Source organism: Neofelis nebulosa, chromosome 18 (assembly GCF_028018385.1).
Source record: "Neofelis nebulosa isolate mNeoNeb1 chromosome 18, mNeoNeb1.pri, whole genome shotgun sequence".
Taxonomy (NCBI): domain Eukaryota; kingdom Metazoa; phylum Chordata; class Mammalia; order Carnivora; family Felidae; genus Neofelis; species Neofelis nebulosa.
In genome coordinates this window covers 18,570,234-18,596,738 of record NC_080799.1, presented here as the reverse complement: position 1 = coordinate 18,596,738, position 26,505 = coordinate 18,570,234, and the positions used below count along the sequence as shown (strand labels likewise).

The following is a 26,505-nucleotide window of genomic DNA, read 5'->3' as shown; positions in this document are numbered from 1 at the left end:
TTTTTTTCTTTGGTTTTGCTCAAGGAGCCCTCTGATGTCAACATCGGTGGAATTTCTACCCATGTTATCATTCATTTCTGCCTGTTTTGTTTATTTTTTATTTTTTTATATTAGAGAGCGAGAGCGTGCATACACACGCGGGGAACGGGGGGAGACAGGGGCCGAGGGAGACGGAGAGAACCCCAAGCAGGCGCCACCCTCCACACGGAGCCCGACGTGGGGTTTGATCCCACGACCCTGGATCATGACCTGAGCTGAAGTCACGAGTTGAACGCTCGACCGACCGAGCCACCCAGCCGTCCGTCCCTAGCTGTTTTGTTTTAAACTCTGGGATAGTCATTATTACATTTCACGAGTTCCTTTGCATTTCTGGATTTCTGACTCTGAGCTTTTCATTTTTTCCCACAGAGCTGAGAAAACAGAAGTCCTCAGTGAAGATCTGTTACAGGTAACAAAATAAAATCTTCTTAAAGTGCTTTGCTTAAAGAGGAAAACAAAACAAAGCCTCATCGGCGAGAACTGAAGCAGATCTGTGTACGTACGTCTGTATGTATGATCTGAGACACGATGAGACTGATCGGCATGGTCCCGAGCAGGAAAGAAAAGCAGTTGGGTTGCACGGTGATAACAAGGGGATCTGGAACTTCGGTGTCATGTTGTGAAGTTCAAATGGGGCTGTCCTGCTTTCAAGTGCCAGGTGTCGGGGTGGGGTGGGGGAGGCGCTGGCTGGCCTGGCCGGTCCACCGGCACTGCAGCCTGGTCACGGCTCCCGGGCAGGCTGCGGGCCTGTCGCTCGCTATGACGGTGTCCTTGATGGGACAGGCCCTGCCGGCAACAGCCTAGAGTTTCCACTTCTTGCCTCTCATGCTATCATCCTCCACTTCTGGGCTGAGTTGGCTCCTGAAGGACTTAGAGTCTCAGTGACGGTGACCAGACCTGTCAGAACCACCCTGAGGCCCTGAGGTGGCCTGTGATCAGCCTGGACTTCTCTGCCCTGCAGGAGGAATATTTTCTGCAGGGGCTTGGCCGGGCCCACTGCACTTCGTCTCTCACAGGCTTCCCTAACTTTGGGGCTGGGGGTTTCTTCCAGAAGGCCTGGGACCCTTTGTACACATCCCTTCACTCGGCCTCAACCCCTTTCCGTCTCCGCCCACCCCAGAGCATGCCGGGAAAGACAGAACCCTTCTGCACTGAGGTTTCTCTTAAGCCTCCTTGCTTGTGTCCTTGCTTTTCACCTGAGCCCCTGAAGACCAGCAATCTGCTCCCGGGTGACTTTCTGTCTCTTCCCACAGAGAGGAGCCGGCATAGCTTAGAAAACTGGTGCCATGGCAGCCCATGTCAGAATATCCTTCTAAATTATGACAGCCACCTGCAGGTAGAAGATTCTAAGAGCCCGTTTTTGTTGTTGTTGTTGTTGTTGTTGTTGTTGTTGTTGTTGTTGTTTTAAGGACCAGAAGTTTTTATTACGAGTAGGAGGGTTTGTTTTTTTTAAGAATTATTAGATAATCATATTCTTTTTTTTCCATTTTTCTTTTTAATGTTTATTTTATTTTTGAGAGAGAGAGAGAGAGAGAGAGAGAGAGAGAGAGAGAATGTGAGCAGGGCAGGGGCAGAGAGAGAGGGAGACACAGAATCTGAAGCAGGCTCCAGGCTCTGAGCTGTCAGCACACAGCCCAATATGGGGCTTGAACTCCTGAACCGTGAATTCATGAGCTGAGCCAAAATTGGACACTTAACCGACTGAGCCACCCAGGAGCCCTGACAATCTTATTCTTAGTAATATTTCCTCATTGGCTTTTATCGTATATTTCAGCTTCACTTTCAGACTTTCAGAAATGTTGCTTGGGCTCGATAACCTTTAACTAGACTAGGTTTCACATCAGTGTTCTCTCTCCCACATCCCACGTTAGTAATAAATATGCACAATCTCCTTGAACCCTTGAAGCCCCAAACCTTGCAGGCAGTTTGAGGACTGCAGAATTCCCACAGGAGGCAGGTGGCAACTGTCTGCTCCTGTCCCTTTCGTAGAACATCCACGGGGGCCTCAAGAGTTTGCCAGTTTCAAGGAACTCCTTGTTTCATCATGAAGATGCTTACCCGCCTCCCGCCCCCCCACAATCCCCTCTCTGTCAGCACAGAGCCTGACGCAGGGCTCAAACTCACGGACCGCAAGATGGTGACCTGAGCGGAAGTCAGATGCTTAACTGACAGAGCCACCCAGGCGCCCTCGTTTTTTGTTTTTTGTTTTTTTTTTTTTCTTAAGTAGGCCCCACACCCAATGTGGGGCTTGAACTCACGACCCCTGAGATCAAGAGTCAGTTGCATGCTCTACCGACTGAGCCAGCCAGGTGCCCCCCCCACCCCGCATTTATTTTTTTCAACGTTTTTTTTATTTTTATTTTTTTTTTATTTTTGGGACAGAGAGAGACAGAGCATGAACGGGGGAGGGGCAGAGAGAGAGGGAGACACAGAATCGGAAACAGGCTCCAGGCTCCGAGCTGTCAGCACAGAGCCCGACGCGGGGCTCGAACTCACAGACCGCGAGATCGTGACCTGGCTGAAGTCGGCCGCTTAACCGACTGCGCCACCCAGGCGCCCCCCACCCCGCATTTAAAATGTACACCCTTCCACTCAGCAGTTCTGCCTTTAAGAGTTTACCCTATATGTACAAAGATGTACGTTCCAGAATATTGACTGCAGCCTCACAGCTGCATCACAGCTGTAACCGAGGAGAGCTGGGTTCAAGAGGTTATGGCGCACTCACACAACTGGAGGATATGCAGCTATCTGAAAGAATGCGATGGGTCTGTGTGCACCGACCTGGCACAGTCTCTAAGGCTCACCGTGGAATTCGAAAAGCAAACTGTAGAGTAAATAACGTGCAGAGTACGCTACTATCTACGTCAAGAGCAAGTGGGGGACATACGTGCTTCCACACGCGTAGCTCACTTCTGGAAGAACGGGCAAGGGCACTTGCGTCTTGAGAGAAGGTGGTAGACTCGTGGTGAGGGGAGCAGGATGGAAGGGTTGGTCTTCGTACTCTACACTGCCTTCTTCTGTTTTGTTTTATCATGTGCTTGTATGATTTTTTTCAAAAGAGCATTTAAATATAAGCTTTACAACATATACACAAAGAGGCGCCTGGGTGGCTCGGTCGGTTAAGCGTCCGGCTCTTGATTTTGGCTCAGGTCACGACCTCACGGTTCATGGGTTCAAGGCCCTCACCTCGGACTCTGCACTGACATCATAGACCCGGCTCGGGATTCTCTCTCTCCCTCTCTCGCTGCCCCTTCCCCACTCGCGCTCTGCTCTCTCTCTTAAAATAAAAATAAGTTCAGAGAAAAAATCTGCAAAACACAGGGACTGTGCAGAATTGCCACCGCACAGGGTGCTCTGGGAGTGCGACAGGTGTGACCGCTCGTTTTGACCAAAATAACCTGCTTTGGCACAAACCCTATCTCCGTTAGTGGCTAATGAGTTCCTCTCAAGGTGCTGTGGTTTAGCCTGTATTAGCAGATTAACATGGTTCAAAGTATATCTAGTGAGGGTTGGAGGTTTGAGGTTTGTTTTGTGTTTGTGTTTACATTAAAGACAGTTATGCCTTTAATCAATCAGAATTGTTCGCCGTGAAACTAACTCTCGCCAATCCGCACCTGCTCGCTTCAGCTTGAGGCAGTCTGCTGTACGCTTCCATCACGTCGACGGCTGACGCAGTTTCCCACCCATTCGACAGGAGCCGTTCTTTCTAGAATGTGCAGCGGAGAGAAAAGGCAAGGTACGAGGCACTGTTGCACAACTCCAAGGCACTCTTGGAGCACATGAGAACTTGTCTCAGATGACTCCTTTTTCAAAAGCCCGTCCCAGCCCCCATCTTTCTTCTTTTTCTTTTCCAATTTCCTACACCGAACATGCATTGTTATCATGGGAGAGAAGTCACTAATGTATATTTAAAGAGAAATAAAGCCAGGAACTTCTCCGTGAGCAAGAGTGTTTGAATGCGTTCGAGGCGTAATGTGACATATCCCACCTATTTAATAGGGGCAGGGGTGGGTGGTGTCTCCTCAGCAAAAAAAAAGAGAAAACCAAACAACCTAAAAAACAATAAATAAAAGATATTTAAAGTCTCTATTACAGATTCTAAGAAACGTAAGCGACGTGTCAAGTGCAAAGTTTGGACCATGTTTGGATCCTGTTTCAAACACACCACCTATAGAATTTTTTTCTGTTTTTTTTTTTAAACAACTGGGGAAATCCAAACACGGACTGTGGAGTAGGTGCTATGGAGGAGTTTCGGCTGCTGTGTGAGGTACAATGATGATGTTACCATTATCCCGGGGTGGGGGAAGAAAATGCTTACTGGTAGGAGATTCACATGGAAGTATTTATGGGGGTAATGCTATACTCTCTGGATGTGCCTTAAAATATTCCAGTGACAACACCGACAAAAAATGGGGATAAATAAAACAATATTGAAAGATGTGAGTCACCAAAGTTGGCTGATGGGACATGGGTTTTCGTCCTACTGTTCCCTCTACGTTCATGTTGTTTGCAAATATGCATACTGAAAACTTGGGCTAATAGGGTATGGGAAATGTGAATGTGTTTTTTCCAAACCAAGATGGCGGCCCAGGTCTTGGACTTCTTTAGCGTGACGAACCAGCGGCCCACGTGGAACCCCAGCTGCCTGTTCAGGTGGGCACGCGACAGGGCTTCTCACATTCTCTGATCGGAGAAGGGAGTGTGCCCTTCCCTGGGGGGTTAAGGGTACCAAAGGATGTCCCCGCCCTGCTCTCCGACCTGTGACTCTCACGGCTTGCAGGTCTCCACTCCCGCCAGGTCACACTGTCTCCTCCGCAGGTTTTCGATCACGGTCTGTCCGAACCGGTCGGTCGTCCATGTTCACCTGGGAAGGGAAAGAGGAGGCTGGGCAATGCCAGAAGGGCTTCTCGAATACGCAAAATCAGACAACAGTATTCTGTTTCTGAGCCGTCAAGGCTGATGTTTGCTAATACCCAGTGCAGTCAACGGAGTCGGGGGCGGGCACGGCACGCGGGGCTGACGAGAGCGTCGTCTGCTGCCGCCCCCTGCGGGGCAACCGGGCGGTGTGCGCTCGGCCTGGGAGCCGGTCAGACCACTGAGCGGCTGCTCCACAGGTAGACTCCCACGTGCACGCCAGGTGCAAGAGGGTTTACTCCACAGCATGATGTGTAACGGGACCTATGACGGAAAGGACTCACATGCCCATCCGCTGGGGTTAAAGCAGTTGTGGCATGGTCGTTTAATGAAATATTACATTGCCATGAAAACAGCAAGAGGACATCCAAGTAGATGTAGGTACAGACGTAGACACACATACAGACACAGATACAGATGTGGAATGATTCTCAGATAACAGACTCTCGAAAAGTACAGTACAGAGGGCTGTGCATAACATGCTCCTGTCTGCCCTTAAGAAAAAAAAAAATCTCTAGCTACATTTATATATGCGCAGAATAATTCTGGAATCTGGCAGTGTTGCTTCCCAGGTTGGAGGACTCACTAAGGTCCGGGGTAGAAGAGAGACTTACCTTTCCCTGCATACCCTTTTGTACTATTTGATTTTTTTTTGAAGTTTTGCATGTGCTGTTACTTATCTAATGAGAAACCATTTAAAACCCCCTTCTTACGATGTTTATTCATTTTTGAGAGAGACAGAGCATGAACGAGGGGAGGGGCAGAGAGAGAGGGAACCCCAGAATCCGAAGCAGGCTCCAGGCTCCGAGCTGTGAGCCCAGAGCTCGACGTGGGGCTCGAGCTCATGAGCCGTGAGATCATGACCTGAGCCAAAACCAGATGCTTAGCTGACTGAGCCACCCATGTGCCCCCCATTTACCACTTCAAAAAAACCATTAACGTATCTATATGCACAAATGTCACAAAACATACATAATACACCGCGCACTATTGTTACTTTGTCCCAAAACGTCAACAGTTTACTATACGAAATGATTCCCAGAGCTCCTGTGACAACGGTGGCAGGCAAGAAGCAGCATCACTCTCTGTCGGTGGACGTGTGAGGCTTACGTGGCATGAATGGTCACACTGGGTGCCTGTGAGCACGTGCTCCGTCGTCTTCCTGCCTGGGTCTGAATCCTGGCCTGAAACTTACCAGCCGTGAGGCCGTGCGGCCGTGGGCAGCAAGCTGTCCAATCCCTCTGTGCTTGGGTCCCCTCACCGGCCACACCCGCCACACCCTGGTTACTGTGACAAGTAGGTTAATACAGGTCACACTCACGGAAGGTGCCTGCTATATAGCAAGCAACTTCTACAAGTTTGCTACCCTTATTCTACCAGTACTGAAATTTGCATCACTCAGGGCACCTCGGTCGGTAAGCGACCGACTCTTGATTTTTGGCTCAGGTCATGATCTCACAGTTTGTGGGTTTGAGCCCCGCACTGGGCTCTGTGCTCACAGCATGGAACCTGCTTGGGATTCTGTCTGTCTCTCTACCCCTCCCCTGCTCGCTCGCTCTCTAAAAAATAAACAAATATTTAAAAAACAGGTTTTTTCATCATTCATGTGGTTTTTGTCATTTTAAAATACTGAGTAGGAAATCATGGAAGGCATGTGAGCAGTTAGTACACCTGAGGAGGCTGATGGTTTGCATTTGTTAGGAAATTGCAGAATTCAGTGAAAACGGACACATCCCCAGGCTTGCTCCCAAGTGACTGGGTCCATGGTCAAGATTCACTTCATCCACCATTGCTATATGATGTTGAATAAGAGAACGCACGAATGAAACGAGGCGAACAGAGCAGGGTGAACACCCACAATGTGTGAAAACAAAGCAGAATTCAGGGGCACCTACGTGGCCCAGTCGGTTAAGCGGCCGACTTCGGCTCAGGTCACGATCTCACAGTTCGTGAGTTTGAGCCCCGTGTCGGGGTCTGTGCTGACGGTTCAGAGCCTGGAGCCTGTTTCAGATCCTGTGTCTCCCTCTCTCTCTATCCCTGCCGTGCTCGCGCCCCCTCTCTCTCTCTCTCTCTCTCTCTCTCTCTCAAAAATAAACAAACGCTAAAAAAATAAGATAAATTTAAAAAAGAAAGCAAGCAGAATTCATTTTCCCCAGTCCTGATATCCTGCAAGCAAAGACAGATTCCCAAGACTTACAGAAGCCAGATGAGGCCAGCTACCATTATATCCACTCACCAGGACTGAAGACTGAGTGTGAGGAATGCCCCCAGTTACACAGAGGGAAGGAAGAAAACTCAACCGAGAACCACCTCTACGGGAATGTGGCCTGGGGCATGAAGGGGTGAGAAAGTCAACCAAGGTCTAGCCTTAGATCTGTCCATAATTACGTGACACGGGGCAAAGCGTTTACTGCTGTCATCCGTAATGGAATTTAAAAATAAAATGAGATGAAAAAAATAAAATCAATAAAGTTAAAATGAACTAAGCAATAAAATTAGCCGCCATGTATTCAGTCACGTGCCCCCCGCTACACATCATCTCATGAACTCCCATAATAGCCCAGAGAAGTTCTCCCTTTATAAACAAAGCCCTGGCGGGGGCACCGGGATGGTTCAGTTACTTGAGCGTCCATCCAACCCTTATTTCGGCTCAAGTCACGATCTCACAGTTCGTGGGATCAAGCCCCGCGTCAGGCTCCAGGCTGCCAGCACAGTGCCTGCTTGGGATTCTCTCCACCCACCCCCACCCCCACCCCCACCCCCACCCTGCTCCTTCCCTGCTCATGCTCTCTCTCAAAATAAGTAGAGAACTTTAAAAACAAATCAAAAACAAGGACCTGGGGCTCAGAAAGATCCAAATAACAGCTAATAACCTGCTCAGCAGCCGGGCAATCCTGAACATGCTCTCGTACAAATTAACTCGCTTACTCCTCACTACACCCTATTAACGTCGGGACTGTTATTATTATTATTGTCATTTTCCTGATAAAGAGACAGCACGGAGAGGTTATGAAACTTGTCCCGGTCACACAGCTAGGCAATCTACCTCCAGAGCATGGACTCCCAACCACCCTACCATTCTGCCTAAGGGCACCCGGCCAATCATAAGAGCCAGGGCCAGGACTCGGACCCACGCTGAATAATTCCAAAGCTCTAAAACAGAACCCTTCCCACCACATCAGAAGAGAAAAACAGGCAACCAGCGGGCCAAACTCGGGGACGTTACAAATTAGGAATTTTACATTAAAATTCTACACTGTCGCTTCTCCTGGAAAATTGGGGGTTCTCAACTCCAGGCTCCCATGTCCACATGGGAACAACGAGGTGGCACTGAGCAGGGGTGAACTGTGGTTCACCAGAGTCCCCAGCACTCCTGTCTGCCTTACACCTGGCCAACTTCCTCCACTGCATCACCTGCCTGCCTCGGAAGGAATCAGGGTTCGCTACCCTGACACCCATATGTTAGCCAAAATTCCTTCCATCGCGGTCTATGACTCTATAATTAATACAACGGTAAAATGTGAACTTTACAAAGTTTTTGTAAAGGCCAAGAGAGAAGTTCCAAAAACCCTGGCTGCGAGTTTGCAGGAAGTTAAGAAATCAGGAACGCTGGGAATTGCTAGAATCGATTTAAAACGGCGATGTGTGTGTGGCCAGAGGCGGAAGGAAAAGAGTGAGTGGAAATTTATACTGGGGTTGCTCAGAGAGGGTTAGCCCCCACGCGAACGCATACAGCACGCAAAGGTCTTGAGCTTCCTTTTACCTGTTGGTAGTTTATGAACATAGCTGTCTCAACGCCGTTAGCTGCCCACTTGAGAAGGTTGGCCGACTGCTCCGGAGTCATGTACACCAGCACGCGTTCCGTTATCAGCAGTGCTGGCAATCTTCAGAGAAGAAAAAAGGCACATAAGTATGTATTCATCAAATCGGGACTCTAACGGCAGCCACGGATAGTGCTGGCAGGGCAGGAAAACCCTGGGGTGCACACCGCAGGAAGAGGAGAAGCCCCGGATAGCACGTCAACTATCAGGGCGGTAAGAGGTGGAGAGCCCCGTCGTGACCCAAAGTTTCAGACCGTAACAACGCGAGCACTGAGCAAGGTTTTGTCTGGCTTGCTACAAATTCTCCCCCGGCATGCCCGCACAGGGTGACAAGGTGGCCCTGCAGACCCCTTGCTCCGAGGCAGTCTCGTTCCCTTCCCCTGGAATCTGGGTTAGGCCTGTAACTCGCTGTGGCCAATACAACAGTAGCAAACACGACGCAAGCGGAAGCTGAAAATCACTTGCACGTTGGCCCTTGCCCTCTTGCTCGGAAGTCTGAACCCGTGTGGCAATGAACCCAAGCTGGCTTGCTATCGGAGGGGAGGCCCTGTGCGTGAGAATGAGGCATCCACATAGGAGGGAACCCCAGGGGATCTCAGCTACAGGAGTGAACCCCAGGGGACCTCAGCTGCAGCTGGCTCCAGTGGAAGAACCACCCAGCTAAGCCCAGTCCACGTGGTCCACTCACACAATCCTGAGCAACTTGTGAACTGCTCAGAATTGTGAGTTGTTCGAGACCGCTGAGGCTGCAGAGATTTTGGTACACATCAAAAGCTGACTGATAAAATGCAGAAATACTGCTATCCCTTTAACAGAATCTAATTCTTCTTACACAAACTTTTATCATCAAGAATTAAAAACACGGTGGGGCGCCTGGGTGGCGCAGTCGGTTAAGCGTCCGACTTCAGCCAGGTCACGATCTCGCGGTCCGTGAGTTCGAGCCCCGCGTCAGGCTCTGGGCTGATGGCTCGGAGCCTGGAGCCTGTTTCCGATTCTGTGTCTCCCTCTCTCTCTGCCCCTCCCCCGTTTATGCTCTGTCTCTCTCTGTCCCAAAAATAAATAAAAAATGTAAAAAAAAAAAAAAAAAAAAGAATTTAAAACACGGAACAGTCTTCAACAAATGACACATTAGCATGCGGTCTGAGTTACCAGACCCGAAGTAACGAACAAATTACGAAACAGGAAAAGCACTAAACTCCTACAGAAATCTCTAAACGCTTTACAGTTGGAAGGGAACACAGGCAGCCCTAAATTGTGTGAGCTCTGCTGATTTATTCCTGCTCCTTCTGACTCCTTTACTGGATCCTCCTCCTTCTCTGCCCCTTTACGCTGCTGTTCCTCATGGCTGGTTGCTATTTTTCTCACAAAGCAAGTAGGTTACTTTTGCCTATTTTTATTGGCAGGGAATTTCAAAACAAGTAAATTGTCTGAACTGAAAATACCCAAGCAATTTGCTGAAAAGAACATCGTGTACGTTAGTGTCAGAATGTAACCCATGCAGTTAGACTCAGTGCCTGGACTCATGATCGCTAGAGAGAAAGGCTACCCACAAGTGCTGCTGGCTTTGACCCGACAGTCCCGACTATCCACTGTTACTGTTCATCAGGATTTCCTTTTTTTTTTTTTTTCTTTTTTTGACAAGGAAATGTTGTATAACTCAAGTGACTTAAAAATATACATCCAGGGGTGCCTGGGTGGCTCAGTCGGTTAAGCATCCAACTTCAGCTCAAGTCATAATCTCACAGTCCATGGCTTCGAGCCCCACATCGGGCTCTGCTCACCGCTCAGAGCCTGGGGCCTGCTTCGGATTCGGTGTCTCCCTTTCTCTCTGCTCCTCCCCGGCTCGTGCTCACACTCTCTCTCAAAAATAAATAAACACTAAAAGAAATTAAAAATATATATCCAGGTGCGCCTGGGTACCTCGGTCAGTTGAGCATCTGACTCTTGATTTCGGCTCAGGTCATGATCCCAGGGTTATGGGATTGAGCCCTGTGTTGCGCTCCATGCTGAGCATGCAGCCTGCTTGGGATCTTATCTCTCTCTCTCGTTTCCTCTACCCCTCTCCCTGACTTGCACAAGCTCTCTTTCTCTCTCTCCAAAATAAAAATGTATGTATGTGTATACAAATACACACACACATATGTATGCATATATCTACAAATGCTCTCTGGACCCAACTGGGTCATGGTACAAAGAATGAGAGAACTAAATCCAGAGGATAGACAATGAAGTCCAAGTTGCAGATGAAGTTGAAAATCAGAAAGAAAAACATTAAAAGGAAGTTTAAAGTAAGCAATTTTTTTTTAACCTAAGTCTAAACCCCCAGATTATATCAATAGGAACGATTAGAAAAAGTGAGTGGAGGGGCGCCTGGGTGGCGCAGTCGGTTAAGCGTCCGACTTCAGCCAGGTCACGATCTCACGGTCCGTGAGTTCGAGCCCCGCGTCAGGCTCTGGGCTGATGGCTCGGAGCCTGGAGCCTGTTTCTGATTCTGTGTCTCCCTCTCTCTCTGCCCCTCCCCCGTTCATGCTCTGTCTCTCTCTGTCCCAAAAATAAATTAAAAAAAAAAAAAAAAAAAAAAAAGAAAAAGTGAGTGGAAAAAAAAGTTTCAAAACCTCAATAGGTTGGTAATTAGAGAAAAACAGTTCCAAAAACGTTTTTATTTATTTAAATTTTTTTTTAAATGTTTGTTTATTTTTGAGAGACAGAGCACAAGCCGGGGAGGGGCAGAGAGAAAGGGAGACACAGGATCTGAAGCAGGCTCCAGGCCTCCAGGCTCCAAGCTGTCAGCACAGAGCCTGATGCAGGGTTCGAACCCATGAACCATGAGATCATGAACTGAGCTGAAGTCGGATGCTTAACCGACTGAGCTACCCAGGTGCCCCTCCAAAAACCTTTTTAATGCAAAAGGCACTGACTATTACATATGGTATTACCACATGGGGGGAAGCCAGGTGGAGAAGGCTACGTGGGAATTTCCTGTAAAGGTTTGCAACTTTTTTTTACAAATTTGAATTATTTGGAAGTGAAAAGTTAAACACGTTTACAGTGTATTTTTAAGAGGCAGTCTTCGCCAATGTTAAAAACAGGATTAATACTTTTCAGAAGAGAAGTCTAAGCGAAGCAAAACAGCCCACGGAGGAAAACACAGAGCACAAATGAACCCCAGAGAATTATGAATGTAATTCTAATACTTGTGATAGCTGCTGTTCCTTATCCATTTTGTAGATCTCCAGGAGTGAGGCAAACTTGCCTATCAAGAGCTCCCCTGATTAATTTTTTTTAAGTGTATTTACTTATTTTGAGAGAGACAGAGGGCAAGCAGGGGAGGAGCAGACAGAGAGGGAGGGAGAATCCCAAGCAGGCTGTGTCAGCACAGAGCCCAATGTGGGGCTCAATCTCATGAACCAGGAGATCACGACCTGAGCCGAATTCAGAAGTTGGATGCTTAACCAACTGAGCCACGCAGGCATCCCAAGAGCTCTCCTGATTTGTAAGTGATCATTTCCCTGGCCATGTAGCACATTTGCCCAAATGGTGTGTTTCTACGTTCGCAGCGGGTTGCTGCTGGTTACCACTGCAACTGTAATAATCTACAGATTATAGCTTCTGCGCCAATTTCCGTTCAACTGCTTTCACACGCGTACTTAATATAATCTCCAAGCTCTCCGCGCAAAGCCTGACATGGGGCTCGATCTCCCCAACCGTGAGATCATGACCTGAGCGGAAATCAAGAGTTGGACGCTTAACCAACTGAGCCACCCAGGTGCCCTGCAGTTATAGGTTTCTATACATATAATTACCTTCTCTCAAACTTTATGGTATCAGGCATCAGTATGTTATAAAAGCAACACACGTGATTCTGATGTGAAAACAGGAGAAACATTGCTTCTCAAAGACTTAGAAAACCTCCCTCATAGCAATGAAATGATAAACATCTCAGAATTAAAAACGGAACACGGGTATCATGCTGCACTTTCACCTGACCTTATTTTGTATTCACATGAAATCACAAACGCGTAAGAGGTTAAAACAAGATCTCACTGTGGATTCACGTTACATTTCTCTAGCTTCTCTTCGAGTTCAGGTGAGTCTCGGAGATCTGCTCCGATAATGGCATAGCTCTTTGAATCCAACAGGTGTCCACCTGGAAAGCCAAGAAGAGATTATCATTTCAGCAGAAATTCATCCAGAGGAGATCATTTCAATGGATTTCTTTTCAAAATTCAATTATTTTTTCTCCATTACAGAAATACATGTCCCACTGCAAAAAGGAAAAAAAAAATCAGGAAGGAGGAGGGTGGAATGAACGAAAATCACATCTTCCAACTATTAATGTTTTGGTATAGAACATTCCAGTCTTTCTTCTATACATACAACATAAACCCATACACACAACATAAGCACATTTTCTGTCACACAAATACGTACACACACATCACACAGGAAAAAGAAAGGAGGGCCAATTCTTCTTTTGAAAACTGCTTCTCCTACTTAACAGTAATATCAATGACATCATCGTCTGTAATGATTTCCTAGCATTCCATCAGTGGATAAAACAACTTACTCAGCCAAGCCCTCACGATTAGGCCTGTGGTATCTCCAAACTTTCTCCATCTGAGGCACTGCGATGAGTATCTTTGTTTAGACCTCATGAAGCACCCGTCCAGTTAAGTAGGTCTCTAGGAGTAGAATTAGGAGGTCAAGGGGTAAAATATTTAAGTATTGGTACCGATCGGCTGGCCACTCTCTAAATGTCGTGCCAATTTGTGAGATACTATGTTTAAAAGAAAATAGCTTCTAAAGTATTTACAAATACAATGATAACGTTTGCTTGAAAATACTCCCACAGAGATCGGACAGCATGGTTTCTATAGTGGTTCTCGAGCTTTGGCAGTCATCAGAATCACCTGGCGGGCTTGTTAAAAGAGACTGATGGCTTCAACCCCCCGAGTTTCTGATGTAGCAGATCTTCCAGAAGTAGACATTTTGCCAAATTCTTTCAAAAGCTAGACATCTGTATTTCCAACCAATGCTCCACAGTGGTGATGTCACTAGTCCAGGACTACACTTCTAGAACCACTGGTACAGATGAAATTGGCCACAGTTAAAAGTTCAGTGATGGGTACATGGAGGTTCATTTACTTACTTATTTTGAGAGATGGCGGGGGGGGGGAGGGAGAGCGGGGGAAGGGTGGAGAAAGGGGGAGAGAAAGAATCCCAAGCAGGCTCTGTGCTAATAACACAGAGTCCAGTGCAGGGCTCAAACTCATGAACTGTGAGATCCTGACCTGAGCCCAAATCACGACTTGGCCATTTGACTGACTGAGCCACCCAGACGTCCCCCTTGATTCACTCATCCGGACTGACTTTTCATTGTGTGCCCATTTGTATACTTTTAAGTTTCACCTCGTGCATATTTCAGCTTTAAGAAATGATCAATTTCAAGATGCGTATTTTTTCTCAGTTTCACATTTCTGAAATGAGGATGCATCGGTCAATAACGTTTCGGTTTAACTTATCAGCACCTTTTCTTTCCTGGCGGTAAATAGATAGTGTGATTCTTGCAATCACAGCCTCAAAGGTTTAATGAAATAGGGCAATTTTTCAATGAAAATGTGTCAGTGTTATCATCGCCTATCACTTTTCTCAAATTTTCACTCACATTTGTATTTTCATTAATTTTTATTTCAACTGTCCCTCTCCCAGAATGATGGCAAGATCAAAAACTATCAAGGACAGGACTAGAAAATTTGCCCACACAAGACACAAACCCAGAGTTAAAAACCAAGTGAAAGGCTAAGAAAGAAATCTGCCAATCAACAGTTGACGAGGGATTTATATCAAAGAACATTGCTTTATGTTGTAAAGGATTCCTATAAATTGAAAAGGAAATGAAACAATGCAACTGGAAAATATATGAGCAGAGGAAAGTTACAAGAAATCCCACAGGCCAACAGAAGGAAGGAAGGGTACTCCGTTTCACTAGCACGTTCAAAGTTATAAAAAATTTAAAACAAAGTTACAGAAAAATCTTTAATTCACAGATTTGGCAGACTGGCAGGAATTTTTTAAAATGGTAGTAGCCAGTGTTAGCGAGGGTGTAGGGAAAGGGAACCCGCATCTACTCTGGTGAAAATACAAATTCGTCGAAAGGGTCTTGAAGCACGGCTTGGCAGTAGCTATTAGAATTCATAAGGTACAATTTTTTGAACTGGCAATTCCTGCGAATATGCACATATAACTAGGCTTTCTACAAAACTGTTTAATAGGAAACCATAAAGAAGGCGGCAATCTAAAGGACCATCAGTAGCGAATACGTTAAGTAAAATGGGATTTCCATGCAGAGGAGTACTACGAAGTCACCAGAAATAACGAGGTAGATCTAATCTGGCAACATGAAGACAGCCGTGATTCCCTAGGATGCACAAAGAACAAGTTTCAAAACAGTACGTGTAAATTATTCGCTTTGCTAAAATTATACATATAACTGTATTTATTTATTTCTACAAGTATAGATTCACTCTTTCAACAAATACATGTTGGTCTACATCATATATATTTATTTATTCAATATATGCATAGATTCCTTCACCAAAAATTTACTGAACCTTTTGCGGGCCGGGCACGGGATTCTATTTACATGTGTATTTTCTTACGCGTGACATTTACCTGCCTCTAGGTACACTGTCCATCCACAGGAGAAAACACCCTGCACAGTGGTTATCGTGGTGGGGGGAGAGATTACGCAGGGTCTTTACTTTCTACTTCACATGCTTCTACACTGATGGGTCGAAGGCAATGCAAAGTGCTAACTAACCCTTTCATTACAGCTAATCCTTCTGACGCAAATATTAACCAAATATACAGAAAAGTATGACGGCTACGATGTAGAGAAAGGAGATGTGCCAGCCAATGGCAAAGCCTGAGGAGGTTGTACTTAAAATTTGTACAAGGGAAACAAAGGATGGAGGAGATATTAGTTTCTGTGGGAGTCTGTTCACTAGGAGCGTGACGAGGGCACTGTGCTGGTGTAGAGGCCTGTCTAGTTGCCTGACGTTTCCTGTGTTATCTGTGCCCACCATCTAAGGCCATCCTCTCTGAGCATGTTTTCTGACCTGAATTATTAATAAGCCCCTTGAACTTCTCTGTCAGACACACACTGAACACAATGGAACATTCTGGAAGAGTGTTTGTGACCTTAGTTTTAAAGGCTTAGAAGGGAGGAAAGAGTTGTTGGAAACACTCATACTGAAAACTTACGGGGAAAAACTGAGCCCCGGGGCCAAGGACCTAACGTAACAGGTGAAGCGGGTCAGGTACGAGACAACAGTGGTGGGGACGTGCATTCCCTCTCAACGAAGCAGCCATGTAGGAGTCAGGGTCTGAGGCTGCCGGAGTGGATTTTTCCAAGGAAAGATTTTCGGGAAAAAGCTCCTATATTTGAAATGTTTGCAACTCACTGAAATGTTTTTCAAAAGATTTCAGATTGGGACCTTTGGACATCTAAGAGGGGCCATACAAACAATTGTTTCAAGTTCCTTCACAGTAGATGTGATGCAGAAGTATACACTCTATGACGTCATGTGCACACACGCACAGACTCAGACGCGCACGCTCACACACACACACACACACACACACACCATCTTTAAAAAGAAAGGGGAAGAAAAGCAGAGAGGTAGCCCATACTGTATTACTTAGTTGCCAATTTGCAGTGTGTCCTCTGAATGTCATTCTATAATGGGTTGTAATAAGAAAGGCTTGTATCTATGGGAAGATGGGAAAGAGAGAGAAATGAGTCAAGTAGCTTAGTTACTGAAAAAACGCAAACACCCACTACCGAAATGGCCAGTAGGTACCGCTACTGCTCAAAGCAAGGGCGACTCCAGAGGGCCTGCTGCTTAATCACGTCTGACCCTAGGCACACACATGAAAAATTCAGTGGATCAGCTCTCAGAGTAGGTCAGTGAGCGTTACTCTCCGAATCTGACGTCAAGTCACAAACTGATCATGAAACACTCAAGACGTAGAAACCACCAAAGATAGGCTAGCGATATGTTTCCAAATGTTCCAGTGTTTTCCAAGCTGTCTCTCGTTTCCTGCTTCTGCTCACTCAATTAAAAATTTTAACCATTGTTAATCACAGACAACTAAACAAACCGATTCCTACTCAGACCTGACGTCCAGTAACATTTAGGTGATGACTCTGCTCTCCTCCAGAATGTGCAAAATATTAGACATCCGAGAGCTGATTTCAGTATCGCAACCACCATACACACATCTTTCACCCCAGAAACCTCCTCTAGGCTTAAGTGAGAGCCCACCTGCTCTTATTTGACTCGGTGTCCTAACAAGCTAGGTCGTATTCTGTGGCTGCACAGCGTCAGATGCCATAGCGCATCTCAAATGCACGCTACGTGGGGCGCCTGGGTGGTCCGTCGGTTGAGCATCCAACTTCGTTCGGCTCAGGTCATGATCTCGCACACAGCTCGTGAGTTTGAGCCCTGCGTTGAGCTCTGTGCTGACGGCTCAGAGCCTGGAGCTTGCTTCGGATTCTGTGTCTCCCTGTCTCTGTGCCCCTCCCCAGCTTGCACTCTGTCTCCCTCTCTCAAAAATAAATAATTATTAAAAAAAATTATTTTTAGATAAAATGCACCTTCCGTGTAATATAATCTTGTATTTGGAAAAGGGCAAAACTTGTTTCCATAGGATAAGTTAGAAAAAAAAAAAACTTAAACTATTTCTAGCTTGTGGGAATTACACATCTTTAAAGGACAAGGTGAAAGTTTTAATGGTTACTAAAAATTTTTTTAAATGTAAGACTTAAGATTTTGTTTAAATGACTAGTTTAAAAAGAAGGGGAAGAAGTATATGTTAAAAACCACTGAGAAAATCTGACCTTGGGCTTGAGGTCAGGGTTTAAATTTCAGCTCTACCCCTTTGTCAACAGGTAACCTTATGGAAATTAGCTTAACTTCTTTGAGCTTTGGTTTCCTCAACTGCTAATAAAAGCATGTCATTCCTGAGTCGGCTCTGAGGACTCAACGAGATCATCTGAGTGAAGCATTTCACATGGTGCTACAAAAGCTCTCAGCAAAGATTCACAAACTCGCCATCTGTAACTGCAGAATTCTTAAAACATGGACTCAGGGTGGCCCCCATACTATCTCATATATAGTAAATGGCCAATTTGGCCTCCCATTATTCATTCAAACGCTATTTACTACACATCTGCTCTGAGCCAGGCCCCTTTCTATGCTCTGGAGATACAGAAGTAGCCGGAGCACACATGAAAATTCAGATTATTGGAGCGCCTGGTTGGCTCAGTCGGTTAAGTGTCCAACTTTGGCTCAGGTCATGATCTCACGGTTCATGAGTTCAAGGCCCACATCAGACTCTGTGCTGACAGCTCGGAGCCTGGGCCCTGCTTTGGACTCTGTCTCTCTCTCTCTCTCTCTCTCTCTCTGTGCCTCTCCCCCACTCATACTCTGTCTCCCTCTCTCTCTCTCAAAAATAAATAAAACATTAAAACACTTTTTTAAATTTCAGATTAAAATTAAACCACTATAGGTCATTTCTATTACGTGTTCAGAGAAATTACGTTAACGGACAGAAGAGTTGCAAGGGAGGGGACATTTCATTTTGAAGACAGTTTGGAATGGGGATCTTGGGGCCAGAAGGAAGGCGGGAAGAGGGTAAAAGGGAAGAGTCCCCTAAAATGAGGTCTCTGGCGTTCAGACCGGCCGCCTCCTGAACGCTGCCCCTGAATCCTGCCGGGCTCTCTCCTGTGGTCAAAGCCATACTCACTTGATGCTGTGCAGCTTTCTCGTGACTCTCATGGGAAAGTCCACTTCAAAATATTTACTTGGGAGAAGATCTTCATCCTGAGGAAAAACACGCAGTAAGCTCTAGAATTATGTATTCACTCCTACATTTACTGACCACCTTCACGTACCGAGCGAGTACTAGGCCCCGAAGAGCATCAGGGCACTTAAGGGTTTGACATCCAGGAACGATATGGGCAGAGATGTATTTTCCACATTACTGTGGTCTCCACGTGGGGAATGGATGGAGGACGGGCGTCAGGGGTTCACAGCTGTCCAGGGAAGAAGTCACGGGGAGCCTGAACTGGGGGAGCAGTGCCTGGGATGGAGGTGGGGGTATGTGGAGGCGCTGGGGGAGTAGGACCTGATAGGATTTTCCAAAAAGCAGATCGAGATGAATCAGAGAGGGTCAGGACACCAATGCTGACCAGCATTTGAGGGATAAAATGGAATAAAACAGCAAAAATCCCGAAGCATCGCACACAGTGGGGGTGAGTACTGTTTTGTGACACGTTTACTTTTTTCTGTGAGGGGAGGATACAGCGGGTGGTAAAGGGCAGGTGCTCTGGAGCAGGGGACGGGGGTTCGAATCCCAGCTCCACCGCCTGTCTGCCGCGAGGCCCCAAAGTCACTCCATTCCCTGGGCCAAGTTTCCCTCCTCTGCGAAGCAGAGACAGGGACAGCACCTCACGGGGTTGTGAGGAGTAATGAGGAAATGAGTACACACAAGGGACACTCAGAACGGGGCCTGCCTTAGTAAGTGCCACGTGTGTGCCTTTATCATTGACTGTCATGGGGACGGGGCGCCGAGGTGGCTCCGTCGGTTAAGTGTCTGACATTGGGTCAGGTCATGATCTCACGACTCGTGAGTTTGAGCCCCACGTGGGGGCCAGGGCCCGCTTTGGATCTTCTGTCCCCTTCTCTCTCTGCCCTTCCCCCACCGGTTCTCTCTCTCAAGTTAAATAAATAAACTTAAAAACCTTATTGACATGGGTACTTAGAATTAGGTCTTGGCCTGGGGTGTACATTTATCTTTACTGAGGGCTGCAGTAAAAGAGCGTGGCAGACGCGCGCGCGCGCGCGCACACACACACACACACACACGACCCTGCTCCCCCTTCTGCATCCCCGGCCTGGTCTCCCCTTGGCCCCCTGGCCATCCTAGCACATTCTCTGTCACGTCCAATCAATCCCTCAGCCCCGGTGCGTATTCACGAACGCATTCTCTCCTCCTCAGCTCGCCAACTGCACACACTGTAAGGACACCGCTGTCTGGACTCTCAGCGACACCCTGCGTGTTGCCTGCAGCAGCTCCCGATGCCCCTGAGGCTTGGGGAAAGAAACAAGGCGCTCCACAACCTGGTGACTTGCCCGGCGCCTCCCCAAAGCGCTCTTCTAACGCCTCCGTATCCACCTGTACTTACATTCCACAAGTACAGAGCCGCTTCCTTAAAGTGGAAAAAAAGACCAAGAAAAAGACACTTGTTGGTGCCCAGAACCCGGTGGTGGGCCTCACAGGTGTGGGCCGGGATTAAGGAAGAGCTGGGGTGAGGATGACACCCCTCTTTCTGACTTGAGCAACTGCGCAGAACACCATTTACGTGCACAGTAACGAGCGATGGACAGCAGGGACCGAGAGGGAGCCGGCCCCCCACGACAGCATGACGGGCGGGGGGCAGCAATCACAAGCAAGCATTTTCCAGTAGGAGGTGACCCTAAGGGCAAGTGTCAGAACTGGGAGAGCCAGCTACCCCTCAGCCCTTGGAAAATCTCAGGGGATCTGGTCTGGGGGACAAAGGGGGAGGGAGGAAGGGGGAGACAGGAAGACAGAGACAAAGACAGTCTCCTGACCCATCAGAAGAGACACGCTCACCGATCTCACCCGTTCTCTCTCGGTGCTGCCGCGCTCCCCTGCCCGTGTGTAGGGCAGGGCCGGGTAAAAAGCTGTCCGAAGATATTTGGAGGAAACGTTTAGAGCATACCAGAAGATGACTTTTGCTAGGAAATTCCAGAACACCCTCTAAGGATTTTGCTCACACGATATGAAGTTAAGGACACGCTAAAATTCCAGAAGGCCTGGGGAACAAAAGCAAATGCAGGACAGCATACGATCCTATGGCTCGTCTAGGACTTCTGACTTTCTAAAGAGCTTTCCCACTCATCAGCTACTTGCCCTCTTAAGAATGCCGATTAAGGGGTCACCATGGAGGGAAAGCTTCCAAAAGGCACACCTGGAGCTTTTAAGGAACAGACATCTTCTTTCTTGCCTTTGGGAAAGGGGCAACAAATGGCTGTGGGACATGACGCTTCAACTTTTATTCTGGGATTCCCTGAGCCCTTCCGACACTCCACTCCACTCGCCAGTAGCTCCACATCACAGGAGGCACGGAAGGCAACCGGGACCGTGCATAGCTACCGCAGGGCAGCCGGGGACAACCGTGAGGAAGAGTATCCCGTAGGCTCAAAGGAGATCCAACGTGGCCGACCGCTGCACAGGCTGCCATATTGAGACTGACCCCCTGCGTCCTTGATCCTCTGGCCGTGTGGAAATAGGATTCAAGAGACACCAAGAAGCTGAGGTCCCTTAAAGGGTTTCACTCACCCTTTATTCTTTGTCTGGGGTTGTACTGGCTTTCCTGCACCCTACTCTCACCCGCTGCTTGAAGGTGGGAGCCTTCAACTGTCCCTTCGACTGGTCTTGGGGCCTGACGTCATACAGAACGAGCTCACACACCAGCGGCAGCAGAAAGCCTGTGACCCACAGCCAAGCCTCTGCTGGTGCAGCCAGGGGACCCTCCCAGGTGGAAGGTGCACCAGACAACAAGACTAGCCGACGAGATCTCCCCTCCTCTTTTACAGAAGCACATAGAGCTCAAAAACAGGGCTCAGCGAACTTGCTGTAAACAGCCAGTACTCTAGCCTTTGCAGGCCAGACGGTCTCTGCTGTGACTTCTCCACTCTGCTGCCGTAGGGCTAAAGCAGCCATAGGGAAGATGGAAGGAACTGGGAGTTGGCTGTGTTGCAGTAAAACTTTATTTACCGACATAGGTGGCAGCCTAAATTTGGCCCGTTCAGCTCCTGCTCCAGAGAGCAAACAAGCATCATTTTTCTAAAAAGAAACTTAGGTTTTTTAAAACCCTTTAGACCGATGTCATTATCAAAACGAAAAAACTCCACCAAATTTTTCAGACCCTGCACTATTCTCCTTCCTCACTGCTGACAGATAACCTTTTCCTCGGAAGGGGCACATGAGCTTCAGTGTACCTTGCTCAGAAATAAAAATCTCAGATTTAGTAATGATTAACCCACCTACACGGCGGGGGGAGAGACCAAACCACGGGACCACGTTGAAAAGGGTGTCAAGCCCAAAGGAGGAGTTTCTCCCGTGGCTTCTGTTCACACTGCACACATTCTGCCACTGCATTCTCTTCCAGTTCCTTCCACCACACCGTGGTCTCTGAGGCCCAGAGGCACCGCCGACCTATAGCAAAGAGCCCCCCACCCCCACCCCCCGAGCAGCCACAGGGCTCTCTGGAGAGAACAAGGAGGGAATCTGGACGTGGACGAACTGCAGTCCGTTGTTTGTTCCATGCTCCAGCGCCACTGGCTGTCCGACCTGGGGACGCCACAAGCTCTCGGAGCCCGCCTTGCCCCGTCTGGGTAACCCGCCCCCCACCTGCAGAGCTCTCATGTTCATTCCTGAGGTCATGGATGTGCACGCCCTTCAGAAACGTTAGCTATCTTATCCTGAATGAAGAATGCAGAGGCAACCGGTTAATACTAAGGCTGTGCTGAGGCCACTGATTTCTCGCCTCAGTGAGAGAGAGGCTGGGGGCACCGATGACCAAAGACCTCATCGGGTGAGCTGATGAGGGACAAAATACACACTCAGGTCGCATTAGGCCCACACACTCTAGTGTATCTTGGTGTACTTCTGCAAGAATCTGGGGAAATGCACGTACCCATGACTGCCACATGACCGACCTGACAGAAGAACCAGAGAGATCTGTACAAACCTACAAAAAAGAAAATGCAGTCAGTGAGATCGTTGTAGAGAAAAGGTTTGGTGCTACAAGTCCAGCCCGGAATCAAAGGCCAGGCCCGTGGTCCTGATTCTGCCACTAACTGGACCCATTTCCTCTTCTGTGAGTGAGTGTAATTATACCTGCTCTTGAACCCTAACGAAGGAGGTGAGGGACCAACTCAGAGAATGGAGGGGCACCTGGATGGCTCAGGCAGTTGGGCTCGCACTCTTGATTTCGGCTTGGGTCACGGTCTCGTGCTCCGTGGGATAGGCCCCGCATCTAAGCCCCACTTAGGATTCTGTCTCTCTCTCTCTCTCTCTCTCTCTCTCTCTCTCTCTCTCTCTCAAAATGAATCACTAAACTTAAAAGGGCTTTGTGTCATGTTACCATCACCCAGCCTTGCAAATCTCCAAGCTATACTGAAGACACCGTCACGACGACAGTAAAGTCTTTTGTTGTCGTCAAAACGGCAAATGCATGGGCCCCTGGTCTCAGCTACTCCACTGGCAGGGCTCTTGCACACACGCAGAGAATGTATACAAGCATTTGGATCAAAAGCCCTGTTTGTGACAGCAGGAGCTAAGAAGCAAGGCACATATCTAGGGCCCTGGTGACATCACGTACGTGGCTGACAGTGGTTGCACAGCAGGTGCAAACGGATGGGGACAGGGACGCGAGACAGGCAGTCACCGCATTCCTTTTGAATATATTTCTAACATTTAAAAAAATGTTTATTTACTTATTTTGTGAGAGAGATGGGGGAAGGGCAGAGAGAGAGGGAGAGTGCGAGAGTGACAGAATCCCAAGCAGCCTCTGTCCCGTCAGCACAGAGCCCAATGCGGGTCTGAACCCACAAACAGAGATCATGACCTGAACCGCAATCAAGGGTCGGGTGCTCAACCGACAGAGTCGCCAAGGCGCCCCTGACATTTCTGAACCCGCTGGGAACCTTCACAAAATTAAACAATTGGGGAAACAAGGGGGCGGTATTTTTTAATTTACCTTTAGTCTCCAGAAGGTGGTATCCATCCCAGCCCCAAGATTTAGAATCTCACAGGGACATTCTGTCTTCCCTAGAAATGCCTTTATAAGCTGACGGACGCCATGGACGTGAGCAAAATATCCTGAGAGAGAGACAGAGACGAGCCATGACTCAGTGATGATGGAAATAAGCCTTGCAAAGTTCACACCAGGAGGACAAAACACAACCCTTCTGCCCTTCTTCAGGGGTAGCGGTTTAGGTTATCCATAGACCTTATGGGAGAAGTAAGGACTTTAAAATTCTCTTCCTTTTTTTTTTTTTTAAAGCCATTTGAACCAACATAAGCACAATCTATCTAATGGTTGGATCAACTACCTTAAGGAAAACGCAACACCCCCTAATTCTACATATGAAAGAAAAATATTTTACATCAAAACATGGGATCTAAATGTCCCTCTTAGAAATGTGTCTTTTCGTGGCTAAGTGAGAGCTACTCAGAATTCGGCTGAAACTCAAAATTGGGAGACCCGCTGGAAAGTATTCTGGGGTCAGGAAATGGGGCAGACCAATGTCAAAGCAAAGACAGCCATGTTTCTTAGCGTGCTCCCTTCATCTCCATCCTGTGCGGGGTAGAGCCTGGATGTTTGTAAAACACCACAGGCGGGGTTGGGCGGGGGGCGGTGCACAGGCAAACGGTGCCTAATAAACTGACTTGTTAAGCTCTGGCGTGGGAAGCTGGAACAGAGGAGACAAGAAATAAAAGAGGGTCAAAGGAAGATAAAATTGATCTGGGTTCTAAAGCCCTTCTGCTTACAGTATTACTATTTTAAGAACAAAATTTGAGTGGCATTTATAGACACTCACTGCAATTTGACATAGGGATTTCATGTCTATGGATTCTACTAGTAAATAATTTGAGCTTGTCTTTTTACATGTCTCTTTTGGGTCGCCTGGGTGGCCCAGTCGGTTGGGCGTCTGACTTCGGATCAGGTCATGATCTCAGAGTCTGTGAGTTCGAGCCCCCCGTCGGGCTCTGTGCTGACAGCTCAGAGCCTGAAGCCTGTTTCAGATTCTGTCTCCCTCTCTCTCTGACCCTCCCCTGTTCATGCTGTGTCTCTCTCTCTGTCTCAAATATAAATAAACGTTACATGTCTCTTCCATTTTACTTTTTTATTAAATCCTTTTTACCGTGGGTTACAGAGTATCATCTACAATGGACTGGACATTGGAAAAATTTTAAAAATGCTTCCCACACGCTGTTTGGGAAGCACTCTCCTACTGTGGGGCCCTAGTCTAGCGATGCCAACCCAGGGAGAGGAAGAAGGAAGGCCGGAGGGCTGACCTGCTGCCCAGGGCCCCCAGCACCCAGGGCACCATGGTGGGGCCCTGCCTCTGCAGCGTCTGTTAGGAAAGTGTCCTCAAGAGCGCGGGAGGGAGGCTTAAGGCCTCTTAGCCAGGCCTCGTCCAATCTTACTGATGCCTGGTTTCACCCTCAGCTCAAAGTAAGTACCATGTCCTTATTCTCAGGAAGCACCACTTTAAAATTTCTTTGCATTTCTTATTGAAACTACCCATAGGATCCATCTTTAGGGCCAAGATGCCCTGCACCCACAGCAACTATCGTCATTTGGCCAATTTCTCAATCTGGCTGAGACTAAGTCACCCTCCTGTCTCAAATCCTTTCACTGCCTTGATAGAAATGACTTGTGCAGCCTGACTTTAACAAGGCCAAAAAAAGTCATTCCTTCCATGAACAGACAGTTCACAGTAAAAGATATATAAATGGCTCTTAAACATATAAAATGATCTTGGGGCACCTGGGTGGCTCAGTTGGCTAAGCAAGTGTCCGACTCCTGATTTCAGCTCAGGTCATGATCTCACGGTTCAAGGGTTTGAGCCCCACATCGGGCTCTGTGCTGACAGCATGGAGCCTGCTTGGGATTCTCTCTCTCATTCTCTCATTCTCTCTCCCTCTCTCCCTCTGCCCCTCCCTGCTTGCAAGCAAGTGAACTCTCTCAAAATAAACATTTAAAAAATATATTAAAAAAATAATCCTAATGATCTTCAACTTCACCCAAAAATAAGAGGAATCTAAAATAAAATTACTGTAAGATACCATTTTTCATGGATCAGATTCACAAAGATGAAAAGTTTCATAATACACTGTGTTGGTGAGGATGTTGGGAAATAAGCACTTTCATATACTACCGGAGAGAAGGAACACTGCAACTCTCATGTTAAGAATGAATCCCTATGTTACACTGCTGGCCTTGAAATGGAGAAGGGGCCATCTTCCATGGAATGTAGGTGGTTTCCAGAAGGTAGACAAGAAAAGGAAATAGACTCTCCCCTATGGTCTCCAAAAGAAACGGCCCTGATGACACTTTGATGTTAGCCTAGTAAGACCCATGTTTGACTTCTGACCTTCAGAACTGTAAGATAATAAATTTGTATTGTTTAAAAAAAAAAACGAATGAATCCCTAAAACCCCAGGCCTCTCAGCTGATGAGGGAATAGTGAGGAGGGAGGGGGTCACTTGCCTCTGTTAATTTCGGGGGCCTTCCTCTCCTTAGACAGTCTTACAAAATGCTGGGTATAAGGGTCATGCGAGTAGCCAATGTTTACTGCAAACCTGGAAGGGATAAAAAGGAGGCAGGTGAGTAGACGTCAGTAGATACAGGCTCTCAGGAACCAGGTCAAGGAGGAAAACCATCTACTTCACAAGGCCAACACACTCCCATTTAGCACTCCGTTACAAATGTAAACAGACTCAGCCATCCGCCGAGTGCTCACTTCCACTCCTCTCACCCTTCCCACGGCGGCCATGTGTCACCTCTCTTTATTCTGACTGCTAATTCCTTTCCCAGGACCTGGAGAGCATATAACCTCACCTCATA

The 26,505-nt window shown here is 47.5% G+C and overlaps 1 pseudogene; it reads right to left on the bottom strand.

The window, feature by feature from the left end:
• Window positions 1–3,527: 3,527 nt before the first annotated feature.
• On the bottom strand, window positions 3,528–26,504 carry LOC131501599 (leucine carboxyl methyltransferase 1-like; annotated as a pseudogene).
• Window position 26,505: the final 1 nt, after the last annotated feature.